Genomic DNA, 15,619 nt, shown 5'->3' with positions numbered 1-15,619 from the left:
CAGACAAACCAGGTCGACTTGAGTTTATCCTAGATGACAGAAGAGAGACTCAAAGATCAGCCCTTATAAAAATTCATTACTGATGAATATTGAAATATTACTGGGAAATTAATCGGTATTATTAAACATCAAGAGATTAATGCTGGCTTGTTCTATGGAAGACAGAATTAACCACTACAGAAGAGCTATTAAAAGTGCTGATATAAAATGTTTAAGTATATATGTGTAAAATGTGAAAATGACAAACGTTTCTTTTCAAAGGTCAATCAAAGATAGAAAGCAAACGGAAACACTGAGAATGAAGGGTTCAGTGGTATAGAGGATTGTCTGTGGCCCTTCTCAACAGTCCTGTCACACTCACAGAGTTCATATTGACTTTACCTGAAGTACCTCTTTACTAATCAAAGAAAGGGAGTTTGGCCTTTTGCTTTAGCTGAGATCCACTGTGGATTCAGTGGATACCCACTGACTAGGTTGAGACCGTAAAAACCCAATCAAATAATGAATTCCCATCCGTTCCCCAAAAAGAAATTACTGTTTTCTTTTCATGTGGATTATGACTTGTTTAAACCCCAGTTACTATTCAGTTTCTGCTCACAGAAGACAAATATTTGCTAATTAGAGGTAAGAACAGATAGAACCAGAAGGTCAATCTGCTTCTCCCTTGCTAGAAATCATACAAGGAATTTTTTACAAGACATTTAGAAATTCTTGTCTTCCATGCGTACTGACACCATTACTTTAATCTGCCTTCCTTTGTGAGATTATGACATAGTGGGAGTCCCAGAATAAGAACAAAGAACGATTTCTGTTCTAGACACTCTTGAACTATTTCACCCTGCATCCTGTGTAACCTCCAATTCACCTTCTGAAATTAGACTTCCCAGGTTTGAATATGGGTTCTACTATTTACCCCCTATATGGTCTGGAACAAGATGTTTCATCTTTTAAGTCGCTTTCCTCTTTCACAAATGATGATGATCTTGATAGTATGCATACCACAGACTTGTGGTTAGACTTAAAAAATATCATACATGTGAAGTGTTTAACATAACTCCTGGGTACCTAACAAATAGCCAATATGTAACACCAGTTATTACTTAAAGCAAAATAAAGTGTTCTGCCTTAGGTATATGGCATTGAATCTTCTTATAACAGATTTAGAGTACATTCATATGTAATATTCTTTTCCCAGTCGCTCTGTCCTTTCAAGAAATTAATAAACTACCTAACCATATGAATGCAGTCTTAGAACCCCAATGTATCTTAAGGCAAAACCCATTCTCTAGCACTCAGTGGCTCACCATCTGATTAATGGGTTAATTCCTTTCCTTTGCTTCTGGAATAGAGTGATATAGTAGAAGGAATGCAGACCTATCATCTGAGTAGGAAGCATCATCTATTCCAAGATGAAAGGTAAGATCTTTAGGGAATGTCAGAGTCCCCTGCTCATAAGCTTCAGTACATAAATGGATATGTATCAAGGTGCCTCTCATTTGCTTTAGTAAAATCTCCCTTTGAGAGACATTAATTAAAATATTTAGGGAGCACAGCTGAGTCCACAATTTGAGTAGAAGCCAGATATTGAAAAAGGTCTCTCTTTCACTGTGTTATTTATTGTTGGTAGAAATAGTCCAGCTGCTGCTCAGAATGCTAAAACAACACTTCAAAGATGTCACGCATTTAATCTCCTCCTGTCCCATGAGGACCAGAGAAATGAGTCAAGATGTAAAATGGTTCTCCTGCAGACATTCTGATGCTGCAACAGTGGAATGAAGAGAAAGAGACATGCTGGTCTCAAGCGATGAACCCAGAGTACAAAAGGTCTCTAAGAATACAGCGACAGGCTGGCCCCAAATCCAAATTATTGTGCCAACAGGCCAACATCTGTGACCTTTCTAAACATCACTGTGTCAAAGGCATCAATAAATTTTGATGAATAATTTCACTTCCAGAATTCTCTTCTAATAAAAGGATCACAGTCAACATATCTCTCACTCTCAAATCTCTATTCTACCCACACTCAAATCTCTCTTTTAAACTTCACAAATAAAATTCTTCAGGAGTATATCACAGCTTTTTTTTTTTTAAGATTTTATTTATTTATTTGACAAAGACAGCCAGCGAGAGAGGGAACACAAGCAGGGGGAGTGGGAGAGGAAGAAGCAGGCTCCCAGCGGAAGAGCCTGATGTGGGGCTCGATCCCAGAACGCTGGGATCACGCCCTGAGCCGAGGGCAGACGCTTAACGACTGTGCCACCCAGGCACCCCAGGAGTATATCACAGCTTTTAAACCTACCCGTCCCCAGGTGCCTGGGTGGCTCAGTCAGACACCTGACTCTTGGTTTTGTCTCCAGTGGTGATCTCACAGTCGTGGGATCGAGCCCCATGTCAGCTCTCGGGCTCTGTGCTTGGCATGGAGCCTGCCTCAGGGTCTCCTCCCTGCCCACTCTCCCTCTCTCAAATAAATAACAATTGTTAAAAACAAACAAACAAATCTATTCCTCCCTATGCTGGCATCTCTTAGCACATGTCACCACAACCTTCCCCAATGAATACCATCTTTAACTGCTTCTCCTTCTTGACTTTCTGAGTAAAACCATCAGTCTTATCAGTCTTATTTAAAGGAAAAAAAATCCTTTTTCTCCATCCTAATTCCCAATCTCCTACTGCCTTAAGTACAACTATCATCATCTATGCTTTGCTTATGGGAATCATTTCCTAACTAGCCTCCTTGTCTACTTTGCTCCCACCAATGCAAAGTCACCAGTAATCTTTCACAATGCATTTCTAATTATGTTGTCCCCTCAACCCCATGGCTAAAATATTTTAAAGATTTTCACTGCCTTCAGAATAAAGAACAAATTCCTTAAAATTTTGCAAAAGTCTTTTCTTGATTTGGCCCCAAGTTGTCTTCTCAAGAAACCTATTATCCTTCACACTCAAGGTTCTAGATATACTGAATTACTTGTAGTTTTTCTAACTTGTCAGGTTTCTTTCTTGCTCATAGGTATTTGCACTTCCTATTGACTACACTTAGAACATGGCTCCTTCCCCAATATTTTCATTTATCTGGTTAATTCTTACTCACCTTTGAGGTCTCAGTCTAAAGACTGCCTCTTCCTTAAAGTTTCAGGGCATGTGAGTGGCACAGTTAGTTAAGCATCTGACTCTTAGTTTCAGCTCAGACCCTGATCTCAGGGTCATGAGATCCAGCCCTGCCTCGGGCTCGCAATGAAACATCTGCTTAAGGCTCTCTCTGCCACTCCCCTCTGCATGCTCTCTCTAAATAAATAAATAAATAAATCTTTAAAAAATTTTTTTTCTCTGACTTCCAAATTTATCCAGTTCTTATCATATGCCCCCAGCGCTTTTCACACAATAATGTAATTGCCTTTTTTTCCTATTCCTCTCTAGACATCTGCTTTTCCAAGATTATTAAATTCAGCAACTGCATTTGTTGGATTTTCAATGCATAAAACACGGTCTCACACAAAATACGTATTCAATAAAGAATTTTAAATAAATACTAAGATACTCATCAAGGTTTGATTACAAAAACAAAAAATTGGTAATTACGCAAAATGCCAAAATGTAGAAATGGGTAAACAAACTTGGGCACATCTACAAGGTAAAAAATAGCATTTTTCCTTTTCAAAATAGAAAAAGGTTTTTTAAATTCTTCAAAGATGGGAGCATAGAAATGACAAAATATTGAGTAAAAATCAAATAAAATCTGCATTACCAGTATGATGTGAATCTCGTAGACGGACAGAGGACAGACTGCAAAATATACAAATATGACGACAGCTTTTATATTTGGCTTTTGTATAACTTTTATTTGCTTATTATGCTTTGAAGTATATTTCTGATCTCTTGTGATGAATCAAATAAAAAATAATAGAAACGCCAAAGGGCTGCAGTGAATTCTGACTGCACCTGGGCCAGTATCCATAACCAAAGAAGTTGCATTCGCAGATGTGGAGCACTGCAGCTGGATTCTCGGAACACAGCTAATGCTGCAAGTTAGATGGGCGGCATATACTGGGGTCTGACACCAGTATCGAAGGCAGGAATGAAACCCAGGGAGCCAAGAGCAAATCCAGAAGGTGGAGCTCAATGAATGGCCAGGAGAAATTTCCCAGAATAGCTCCTAGTATCATAAATTATACCAATAACAATCTAGTCTGGATCTGGGTGGGCCAACAATGCCAAAATAAGGAGACTAAACAAATCAGTTTTCTGCAAGCAGAGAGAAATCTGAGCTGCTAATTAGGAACTAAAGTAGTCTTCCATTGCCTACATTAGATACGCATGGTCAGAATTAAGGTAATGATTTCGGGGCATGAGGGTAAATATAAGATACTTCTAGACTGATGTCACTAAAACTCATACTGGGCCCCACTGGCTAATGGAAATTAATTCCTCCATATATCTTCTGCAAAATGTGCACAAGTCCTAGACAGGGGCTAGAACAGTAAATGAAGGAATCATTTTTATGTTTTAGTAGGGTGTGGAAGCCAAAGGCAGAAAGGGAAGGGGAAGCAATTTTATGACTCTTCTTTGATAAAGACAATGTTCCAGCATTCTTTAGTAATTTTCAAAATGGAACTAAATAATAAATGTTCTCCTCGAAAAGAACAATTACCTAGTTAAATTAAAGAGTGTTTTCTTATGAGGATTGCAATTAAAAATAGAGGGCAAGAGAAACTTGCCTTAGCCATTTGCCATCACCCCAGGGTTTGTTGATCAACTTTATGCTTCATTTATGTCTCCATAAATCATACCATGGAATTAAAAGTGTGTGGCTGACATGAATATTGCCCACTTTGCAAAGGAAAGACAAGGAGCAAGAAAAACTTTACGCCAAAGCATGAAGCTATCATACAAAAATTCTTTACAATTATTATCTCTGCTTCCCCACAAAAGTGAGATTACTCTCTTGGTGGATGTCATAGAATTGAGGCTTTGAAATGGAGATGCCAAGCTGTAAATTACATTTCTGAATCAATTATGCCTCTATCAGAAAGGCTATAAATAACATGCAGAATTACCAGATGTGTAATTTTTTGTTACACTTGAACATTTGGTGCGTTTAGAATGTCTGAGTGAGGGACTTGGGTTAATCTGTGAATTTCACGGATTCATCTGACAAGACAGCAGAAAAATGTGGGTGAGAATTACGATGACCTTGCTTCAAGGAGACTTATCAGAACAAGGTCGACTCAGGAATTTGCCTGCATTTTTCTGAAAAGAGACTTGGATGGGAAACAGTCATGGAGCCCCTTGGTGATCATTGGCTGAATTCTCAAAAGAGTTGAGCAAAGGACACATTTGGTTTCGGATGGGTTCCTTGAGCAAAATATAATTCAATGATGAGCCTTCCTTTTGACAGCTTTACACTGATTTTATTTTGTCACCTTCTTGAGAAGTCTAAGCAAGAAACTGTTGGCCAGTACAATATGACCAGGCTCAGCTTCCAAAACTGAAACATCAAACAGTGGGTACATAGAAGGGCTAGAGTTATCGAACAGCGTCGGGCAGTGACCTTCCCAGGAATCTCACTTATTCCTGGGTCTGTTACACTATAGCATTTTTCCCCCTGTGGCAAATTAAGCTTTTATTACTCTTATTTGTAGGTGAGCACTTGTGTTATTAAATTTAGAAGCTGTCAGTAATAGGACTAAGGGAAAAATATTCCTCTCCATTTAGGAGAATATAATACCCACCTTTTCCTGAAAAATGCTCAAGTCACGTCTTTGTTACTGCACTAGAGGAAATCTGACTCCCTCAGCAGAGTTAGGTAAATACTACACAATCAAATAAATTTTTATCGGCCATGCCTAGAGTTGACTACTGCTTCTTAAAGCTAGCAAATGGAATTAGTCTCTATGGTTTTTTTTCCTTAGCACAGCATAATAAAATGAACAAAGAGTATAAATCAGCTGGAGCCTGACAGATAAAATATATCTCAGATCACAAAGTTGAAAATGCCACACTGATTCCAACACAACTCAGTTTTCTTATCCATACAATGGATATAATGGCATCTAAATTCCAGCATTATTTTTTAAATTAAATTGGATAATGTTTGCAAAAGATTTCACATAATTCTCTATCTATAATTGGTCCTAGAGGAAGTGGGTCTCACTATCCTTTAGAGAGCTTTTTGTCTTCTTCTTCAATTCCACGTGCCTCTCCCCACATTTACCTTCCACCTACGATCGCCTGCTGCCAGGGAGAAGTGCTGCATAGCAGTTAAGACCTTAAACTCGGTCTGGGTTTGGATCCTAGTTCAGACCTTCACCAGCTTCTTTTTTTTTTTTTTTTTTTTTTAATGATTTTTTATTATATTATGTTAGTCACCATACAGTACATCCCCGGTTTCCGATGTAAGGCTCGATGATTCATTAGTTGTGTATAACACCCAGTGCACCATGCAATACGTGCCCTCCTTACTACCCATCACCGGTCTATCCCATTCCCCCACCCCCCTCCCCTCTGAAGTCCTCAGTTTGTTTCTCATAGTCCATAGTCTCTCATGTTTCATTCCCCCTTCTGATTACCCCCCCCTTTCTTTATCCCCTTCTTCCCCTACTGATCATCCTAGTTCTTATGTTCCATAGATGAGAGAAATCATATGATAGTTGTCTTTCTCTGCTTGACTTATTTCACTTAGCATTATCTCCTCCAGTGCCGTCCATGTTGTAGCAAATGTTGAGAACTCGTTCTTTCTGATAGCTGAGTAATATTCCATTGTATATATGGACCACAACTTCTTAATCCAGTCATCTGTTGAAGGGCATCTCGGCTCCTTCCATGATTTAGCTATTGTGGACATTGCTGCTATGAACATTGGGGTGCATATGGCCCTTCTCTTCACTACGTCTGTATCTTTGGGGTAAATACCCAGTACAGACCTTCACCAGCTTCTTGAGCTTCGGCTCGATATATAACTGACCTCTGCCTCTATTTTCTCATCTGTTAAATTGGGATGATAATAGTAACCACCTCTCAGAGATGATACTTTCCTCACCCAGGGAGTGCTTGTTTTCAGAAATTACTGAGCTAAAACAGGAAACGCACTCAGGGAACACTGCCTGGCACATAACAGCGCACAATAAGTGCTGCTTCTCCTACGAGTACTTTTAACATCTTTTGAACCCATTCTCCCTCCTCTGTTTTGTAGGCTTCAAACTTCCATTTGCATAGAAACTCTGTAATGTGCGAGAAATGTGTTGACTTCTTCTAGTTAAAATGGTCATCACCAGCTTTTGAGTAAGAGGATACAAAGTGGACTGGTGACAGGACCTCAGGAGAACATTAGCAGATGTCAAAGCTAACGCACTTAGCGAAAGAAAAATCAGGCTCAGCTATCATAATGGAATGCACCTGAACCATGTAAGGTGTGATAGCAAATCGTCCACGAAAGTAAGCAAGAGAAAAAAGGAGATGAAGAGGGTACCACAATCGTGTGCATGTGTGTGATATTCTAAAGGGATGTTCTTTAAAGAGCTGGAGCTCACCCATTAAAAAGACCTCTTACATCCTGATTTCCAATGATTAGAAAATGAGCACCTGGGGCGCCTGGGTGGCTCAGTTGCTGAGTGTCTGCCTTCGGCTTAGGGCGTGATCTCAGCGTTCTAGGATCGAGCCCCGCATCGGGCTCTTCTGCTGGGAGCCTGCTTCTTCCTCTCCCACTCCCCCTGCTTGTGTTCCCTGTCTTGCTGGCTGTCTCTCTCTCTCTCTCTGTCAAATAAATAAATAAAATCTTAAAAAAAAAAAAGAAAAAGAAAACAAGCACCTGTGCAGTTTTAGAATGCTACTAATAAGTGACTGCTCATGAAGCCTTGAAAGCATTGTGGTTTTTTGTTCTGATGGAGAGATGCATCCAAACGCAACGGATATCTCAACAAGTACGAAAGGCCCCATGGTTTGGGCTTTGCAATATCCAAAAGTATCTGAATTGTTTTTATTTTAAATACTGGGGGAGAAGTTGTCACATTAGAACTTGTTCACGCACTCGCCCTCATAGCGGATCCGTGAAGATGTGTTAACTCAAGAGTCAACCTTTCAACCAAACCCCAAAGATCCTGCAATATTCCATTGAACACTTAACATATGGTTACCCTCAGAATAAAGGATATTTTTTCCCATATAAGGATAATAATAGAGTAATATCAAGCTTCCGCACTGAGCTATAGTTGTCACATCCCATCACATTATACTGATAATTTGCACATTAAACATTCTTATGTGTTTAAGACATGCTGTTTTGCTCCTCTCTGAGCGACAGCTTTTTGGGAACAGAAGGAGAAGCATTAAAATCTTAGAGTTTACTCTTTAAAGCATATAGTCATCAGAGTTGAGTCATACAAAGAAAATTGATGGGGTCAAATCTTCTCTAAAGCCAACAGTGAAATGTGAGTAAATAAAAAGGAAAACTGAAGGATTCTACCAGTAAAATATATGATACAAGTTCAGTACAACTCACACAAATTTAAAGCAAAAGTAGGACAGCACAGGAAAAACTAAGTAAATTTGTAATTTAATGCTTAGTCAAACGTGGATAAACTGGCTATGAAGACAAAAACAATTATTCTCACAACATGAACATATTTAAAGATATGGCCTGTGGAGCATGATAACTCATGCTAGTCTATGATTTCCGAGTTAGTTTTTTGCTCTTATTTCTTTTATAGGATAAATAGTCTTAAACTGATTACAAGCAGAAAATGAAAGGATTGAGCCTTCACTGCTAAACTCGTGTGCACCTATTTTAAATATTTATAAAAACGATGGTTTTGGTAGTATGTGAGCATTCTTCGGATGAATGGAGAAAATCCATTGTTATTGAAAATCTCTGACCCACTGAGGATATTTTATTAAAAAGTGATTTTGATAATTGACATAATTCTCAGCCTAGTTTCAGGCGAGATGGTATACAGAGAGAGGAAGATGGGCATATAGATTTGAAAATAGGAGCCAATGACAGAAACAGTGCGTCTACCCTGGATCTAACTTGATGAGGGACGGAAGTGAGGCAGCTGAGGCTGTGATTCAGGCAGTGTTAGCTTGGAGTTCGCACCCATGGGTTTTCAGATGACTCGATGTATCTGACCAACAACAATGGCATTCTCAATGTAAAAAAAAGTATATTAATTCTGTATATTCTCATTTATCACGTTAATACCTTATTTGTAATATTATATCTAATATGTTTTCCTCTAAAATGTAGCTAGATGAAAAAACTGATCCAAATTCTGGCTGGCTGATTTCTTCTGATAAGCCCATATTATACGCTTCAAATTTAAAGAATTAGGCTAGTAGCAGGCTACAGGGTTTTTTAAGATTTATTTATTTTAAAGAGAGAGAGAGAGTGTGAGCAGAGGGAGGGGCAGAGGGACAGGAAGAAAATCTCAAGCTGACTTGAGAGCCTGACTCAGGGCTTGATCTCACAACCTTGAGATCATGACCTGAGTTGAAATCAAGAATCGGTCACTTAACCAACTGAACCACCCAGGCACCCCTATAGTTGGTGTTTTTTTTTTTTTATCATAATTGATTCTACAAGACATTTTCATAAATGCCACACCGTGGACTGTTTAATATGCACTTGTTCACTTATCACATTTTCTTGTAACGAGATCCTTGTGAAATGAGTAAGCTTCGAAATGAAGCGCCTCTGGTCTCATTCCCCTTCCCTACACTTCAAAGAAGGATGCTGACCTGGATTGGTCAAACTCCAGGATAATGTAACATGTCACAGACGGAGAGACTGGGAATGTCAAAGGAGTGAAAAGATCAAGCATACCCATTGAATACTCTCTCTTCACCCAGGTGCTTAATGGAAATGGGCCAAGGGAATATTGGGAGCAACCAAGGGTAGGTAGCAGGGCCACCACTATGCTGGCTTTGGGTTTGAATTTTCCTCCTGTCCTCAGGCAGGCATGCTCATACTTGGATGGCTAGAGATGACGTATGTGTTTTGGCTATACCAAGGTATAGCAGGGTAATTGTCTAGGTAAGAAGGGTCCAAATTTATGGATAGAGCCAAACCTCCAACTAGTAACGATGTATTACCTGTACCGGAAACTCACAAGGAGGAAGAATTTCTAGAGAAGCTATATTTTCAGCGGTTTCTACCACTATGAGTACATGTCCAGACAATTTCCTATCTCTGTGATGACAGAATTCCTAGGGTATTTCCTATAATTCCTTTTCTGAATGATGAACAGGCTTGTGTTACATTCTTTATCTTCTTTACATTTTATTCACCTCATATTTTGATAGATGGCATAAGGGACTTAAAGCAAGGTCACTGTCATTCTGTTCATGATAAAATTATGAGAACTGAGAGAATACACACTTATGCTTACACAATCGTTACTCACAGACTTCCTCATTCTTTCTTCATGTGCTTAAATTAGCCACACAAATTAGATTTCAAAGCATTCAGAGACAACTACTCATAATTTCACAGGTTTTATGCACAGTATTGGCACTTTGAAGGAAAATGCCAAAGATCTTCTACTGAAATAATTTGGGCCAATAACAGAATGCCGACTCATGGAAATAATTTAGACAGAAAATAGATTCAAGTTAACAAACATTTAACAACTTAAACAGTGACCAATTGATAATTTTTGTTGGTAGTTGGTAGAAAAGTCTGGATTTGTGAAGGATTCATTATTCCTTGACAAACAACTGTTCACCACAGTTCATATAAGTATTTGAAAAGATAAACTGGGCATATTATCCTCTTAAAGACACAAGTAATTTCTGGTTTCACTCAAATAAAGAAAATCAGTACTTCCTTTATTCATTTTCTTTTTCCTTTCTTTGCTGTTATATTTTGACAGAGTACAGTGCGATAACTTTTTTAAACAAATGAGACCTGAGTTCAATTCCACATGAGCCACTTATTAAATGTTTGATCTTGAGCAAATTGCTTCATTTCTCAAGTTTCCTCATCTATACAATGGGAATGCTTACAAATGCGACTTACAAATAAGCCTGTTGAGAGAATTAAACGAGCAAATACCCACTAAAAGTATTCAACAAATACTGGGTCCTCTGTACTTAAGGCATTGTGCAGGCATGAAAGATACAAAGATATTTACAGAACACTTACCACATTTAAATAAATGAATTTAGTAAGGAATTATTTTTTTAAGATTTAATTAATTTATTTGAGAGAAGGAGCATGCAGGAGTTGGGAGGAGGACAGAGGGAGAGAATCTTCAAGCAGACTCTCCGCTAAGCACAGAGCCCAATATGGGGCTGAATCTCACAACCCTGAGATCATGACCTGAGCCCAAATCAAGAGTTGGACACTTAATTGATGGAGCCACCCAGGCACCCCAAAGACTATATTTAAATAACTAAGTTTAATTACTTTCAAATAATATTATTGGGACCAAAATGTGAAGATTGAATTAGGCTGCTCTTCAACCATGTCTGCCCCTTCTGTCATCAGATTCTTCTTTGCCCCACTCACACCCTAGAACAGAGACCATTTTTCTTGACTGACAAATCCATACCACCCCTGGCAATATTCACCATCATAATGCACATTCCCTTGAGTATGTGTTCTTTGTTATTAGGAAACATTGAAATTTAAAGGAACTAAACAGTCATATTTGTGAGAACAGAGACTGTATTTTTGCTAAGTATTTTATTATCAGGAAATAATAAGTAATCGATAAATTTTGGTTGCACGAATGAATGTCTGCTTTGTTCCCAAAACCCCACTAGAAGAAGTTGACTGTGTTTTCTTAGTCAATCCTCCAAAGAACCCTGATAGTGAAATATAAATATTGTTTTACATGAAGAAAATCAAGTATCAGAGATGTTTATTGATTTGCCAACATCTCATATATACTAAAAGACTGAGTTAGTATTTATGTCAAATCTATATAACTCCAAAGTTCTTGTGCTATCATCTACTTTGGCATCCTCTCTCCCTGCATGAGGTTGAATTCATCACAAAATAATATATAGATAGATAAAGATATAGATAGATAAATGCATTAGTAAAAACTTTTATGACCTCCTGCCCAGAGAATAGTAATGGACTGAGCATCCCCACTTAAGAGATGAAGTAATTATAATAACATCCATAGTAATAACCATCGATACTTTCAACTTCCGTTAGAATTCCTTGAAATTTACAATTACTTTACACATTTGCTTTAGAAATGTTAAGTGACTTGCCCAGTGTCACATGCCTATATGTGATAGGGCCAGATTTCTCTGTGATTCCGAAGCCCCTCCACGAAATCATTCCTTATCCCCCAAAACATGCCAACAGTGTTGAAGAGGCAGGTACTTTGTGTGGACATTGCTTGGGAGTCTTCTTACAAATTGAAGAAAGGACTTTCTCTTAATTGCCCTCCGTTCCATTCCACTCTGACAGCCCAGTGATATAGGCAGGAAGACCCCCCTTCTGTTCACTGAAGGCTGGTCACGAGTAAGCCTGGAAATGGCCCTGAATACCGATAAGGTAACAACATCTGATTGCACCAAGTACTTCCCCAGCAAGAGTATTCTATAATATTCTCTCTTTTGATAACAAACATTTCAAAGGAACCATAAAATATTAACTCTGGAAAATGTTTGGAAAACATATTGAGTCTGATCCAACCACTTTGCAGATGAAGAATCTGAGATACTAGAACTGACTTTCCCAAGGGAAAGTCAAGATTGATGAGAAAGTCAAAATGAAGATCAACGTTTCTTTCCCTCCTCCCTCCTTGCTTTCCTTCTGCAATCATTCATTATCTGTCATTTGATAATGACCATGTTGGACTCAAAAAATACAAATTGTTTTCCTATATATCTGTATGTGTGAATCTGTGTTTTGTGTGTATGTTTCTGTGTGGGTGGGTGTGTATGTGAGCACTCACATGTGTGTTTTCCAACAGGATTCTTGCCACTGAAGATATAAGGTTGATCTTCTAGGAATTAACTGTCTATTATTAGACAAACAAAATCATAAATAATCACCAAAAAAATACTCAGTTATACATGTCATGATAATGATATTGTCAAGATTGAATACCCATCCTTTGAGCCAAATCAGCTTGTTGGTGCCTTCTGTTTCTTAGTCTATAGCTTGTTTCTTCCCTCCAGATTGATTCTTATTGCCTTGTCAATTGCAGCCCTCCTAGGAGACCAGAGTGGATGACATTGTAACCCAGAGCAGACCTCAGGGACCAGCCCCTGTAGCCGGGACTATGACACTTCCCTTCCATTAACCCTGACTGAGTACTAAAGATGGAACATTTTGGTTTACAATTCCCTAAACACCTCTTGAGTTCAGCTTGCCTCAAGTAGGACCATACATCAGAATTACATTTTCCCTAGCTTCAATGCCTTATATTCTGGTTAGTTTCAGGGGATTCAGGTTTCAAGCACCAAACCCTGTTCTTAAAAGTCACTCTTTCAAATATTCAGGATGTTCTATTTGTTTGTTTTTAAACTCAGCGGAAGAGATTAAACAGAAATGGTTTTCCATTTAAGAAGAAGCTAGTAGAGAAGCTAGATTGTAATTAGTACAATCGGTGAGTATAGAACTTCTGTTTGCATGAAGGGTAATGCTACATCTTCCAATATTTATAGCTGATAGGGGCCACTGGTATCCATTTTTTAGAAGATTTTATTTATTTATTTGAGATACAGAGAGTGAGACAGACAGAGAAAGAGAGAGAGCACAAGCAGGAGGTAGAGGCAGAGGGAGAGGGAGAAGCAGACTCCCTGCTGAGCAAGGAGTCTGATACAGGACTCAATCCTAGGACCCCCCCAGGATCATGACCTGAGCCAAAGGCAGACGCTTAACCACCTAAGCCACTCAGGCGCCCCACTGGTATCCATTTCTGCATCTAGTGAATAGTTTAGGGAAAGGGATTACTTAAAATTTTAACCAGTATGTTCTTTCCTCCTTCTCAAAAGAACAAATCTGTAATACTGTGAAGTATACCAGGGATAAACTTTAGAAAGAGCAGGTATACATCAGATTAGTGCTACCCATTAGCCAATATTTTTAAAGAAGTAATGGACATTGTCACACAACAATGATCAACCACAAAACTCACTAAATATACTATATATACTATAGATAGATAGATAGATAGATAGATAGATAGATAGATAGATAGATCTCCTATCCAAGTCAATCTTAACATCCTGCCTGTTACGCATACTTGGATCATTTATTTTCATGAAGAAATAACATTAATAAGAAGAATAAGAAGATTCTATCAGGTTTCCATTATTGACATTTTTAATCATACACTAGCTCTGGTTTTCTGAATAGTCAACCTACTAAAGACTAATGCTACAGCTAATAACAGTCACTTAGACCCAGGAATAGTCTTCTGGTTTAAATCTTAAAATCTTTCTGTGTCTGACAGAAAGAGAAACAAATTTAAAAAAATAGACTGGTGGTATTTCTAATTCTAATCTGTCTTGCCATGTACTAATCTTTTCATCACATTCTGGAGTGAGAACAAATTATGGTTGAAATGGGTAAATACCTTGGAAGAGTTGTGTTAGGTAATATAGCAAAAACACCCTCAATAAATATTTCTTCTGAATCATCTGTACAATACGTATTTTCTAACAACTGCCCTGTCCCATTCACCATGCAATTTCTGAGAATGCCATGGGGTATAAGACTTATCCTCTCTTTTGGAGTCATCCAACCCTCTCTTTTGGAGCCATGCAAACAAATAATTAAATGCCCCTGCAAGGTCAATTCTCTTTTCTTTTTCTCTCCTCCAGCCATCCAAGATGTAGAAAGGAAAGAAGGCTAAGGGGAAGAAGGTGGCCTCAGCCCCTGCTGTTGTGAAGAAGCAGGAATCCAAGAAGGTGGTCAGTCCCCTATTTGAGAAAAGATCTAAGAATTTTGGCCTCAAACAGGACATCCAGCCCAAAAGGGTCTTCACCTGCTTTGTCCAATGGCCCCGCTATACCTGACTACAGCAGCAAAGGGCTATTCTCTATAGACGTCTAAAAGTGCCTCCCGTGATTAACCAGTTCACCCAGGCCTTGGACCACCAAATAGTTACTCAACTGCTTACGCTGGCCCACAAATATAGACCAGAGACAAAGCAAGAGAAGAAGCAGATGGTTAGCCCAGGCTGAGAAGAAAGCTGCTGGTGAAGGGGCGGTCCCCACTAAGAGGCCAGCTATCCTTCAAGCTAAGGTTATTACTGTCACCACGTTGGTGGAAAACAAGAAGGCTCAGCTGGTAGTGACCACATATGATGTGGATCCCATTGAGCTGGTTGTCTTCCTGCCTGCCTAATGTTGTAAGAAGCATGTTCCCTTCTGCCTCATCAAGGGGAGGGCCAGGCTGGGCTTCTGGTCTACAGGAAGACTTGCACCACTGTTGCCCTCACACAGATTAACTCGGAAGACAAAGGAGCTCTGGCTAAGCTGGTGGAAGCTACCAGGACCAATTACAATGACAGATATGATGAGATCTGCCATCACTGGGGAGGCAACCTTCTGGGTCTAAAGTCAGTGGCTCATGTTGCCAATTTAGAAAAGGCAAAGGTTAAAGAACAGGCCACCAAACTGGGCTAAGTAGTACGCTGTTGAATTTTCTGCACAT

The 15,619-nt window shown here is 38.9% G+C and overlaps 1 pseudogene; it reads left to right on the top strand.

The window, feature by feature from the left end:
• Window positions 1–14,793: 14,793 nt before the first annotated feature.
• LOC123798373 (large ribosomal subunit protein eL8 pseudogene) lies at window positions 14,794–15,591 on the top strand (annotated as a pseudogene).
• Window positions 15,592–15,619: the final 28 nt, after the last annotated feature.

The sequence above is a fragment of the Ursus americanus genome, chromosome 21, assembly GCF_024610735.1.
Source record: "Ursus americanus isolate L20-20 chromosome 21, mUrsAme1.1.p, whole genome shotgun sequence".
NCBI lineage: Eukaryota > Metazoa > Chordata > Mammalia > Carnivora > Ursidae > Ursus > Ursus americanus.
Note: the sequence above shows the minus strand (reverse complement) of the source record. Positions and strands in the feature narration are given on the sequence as shown.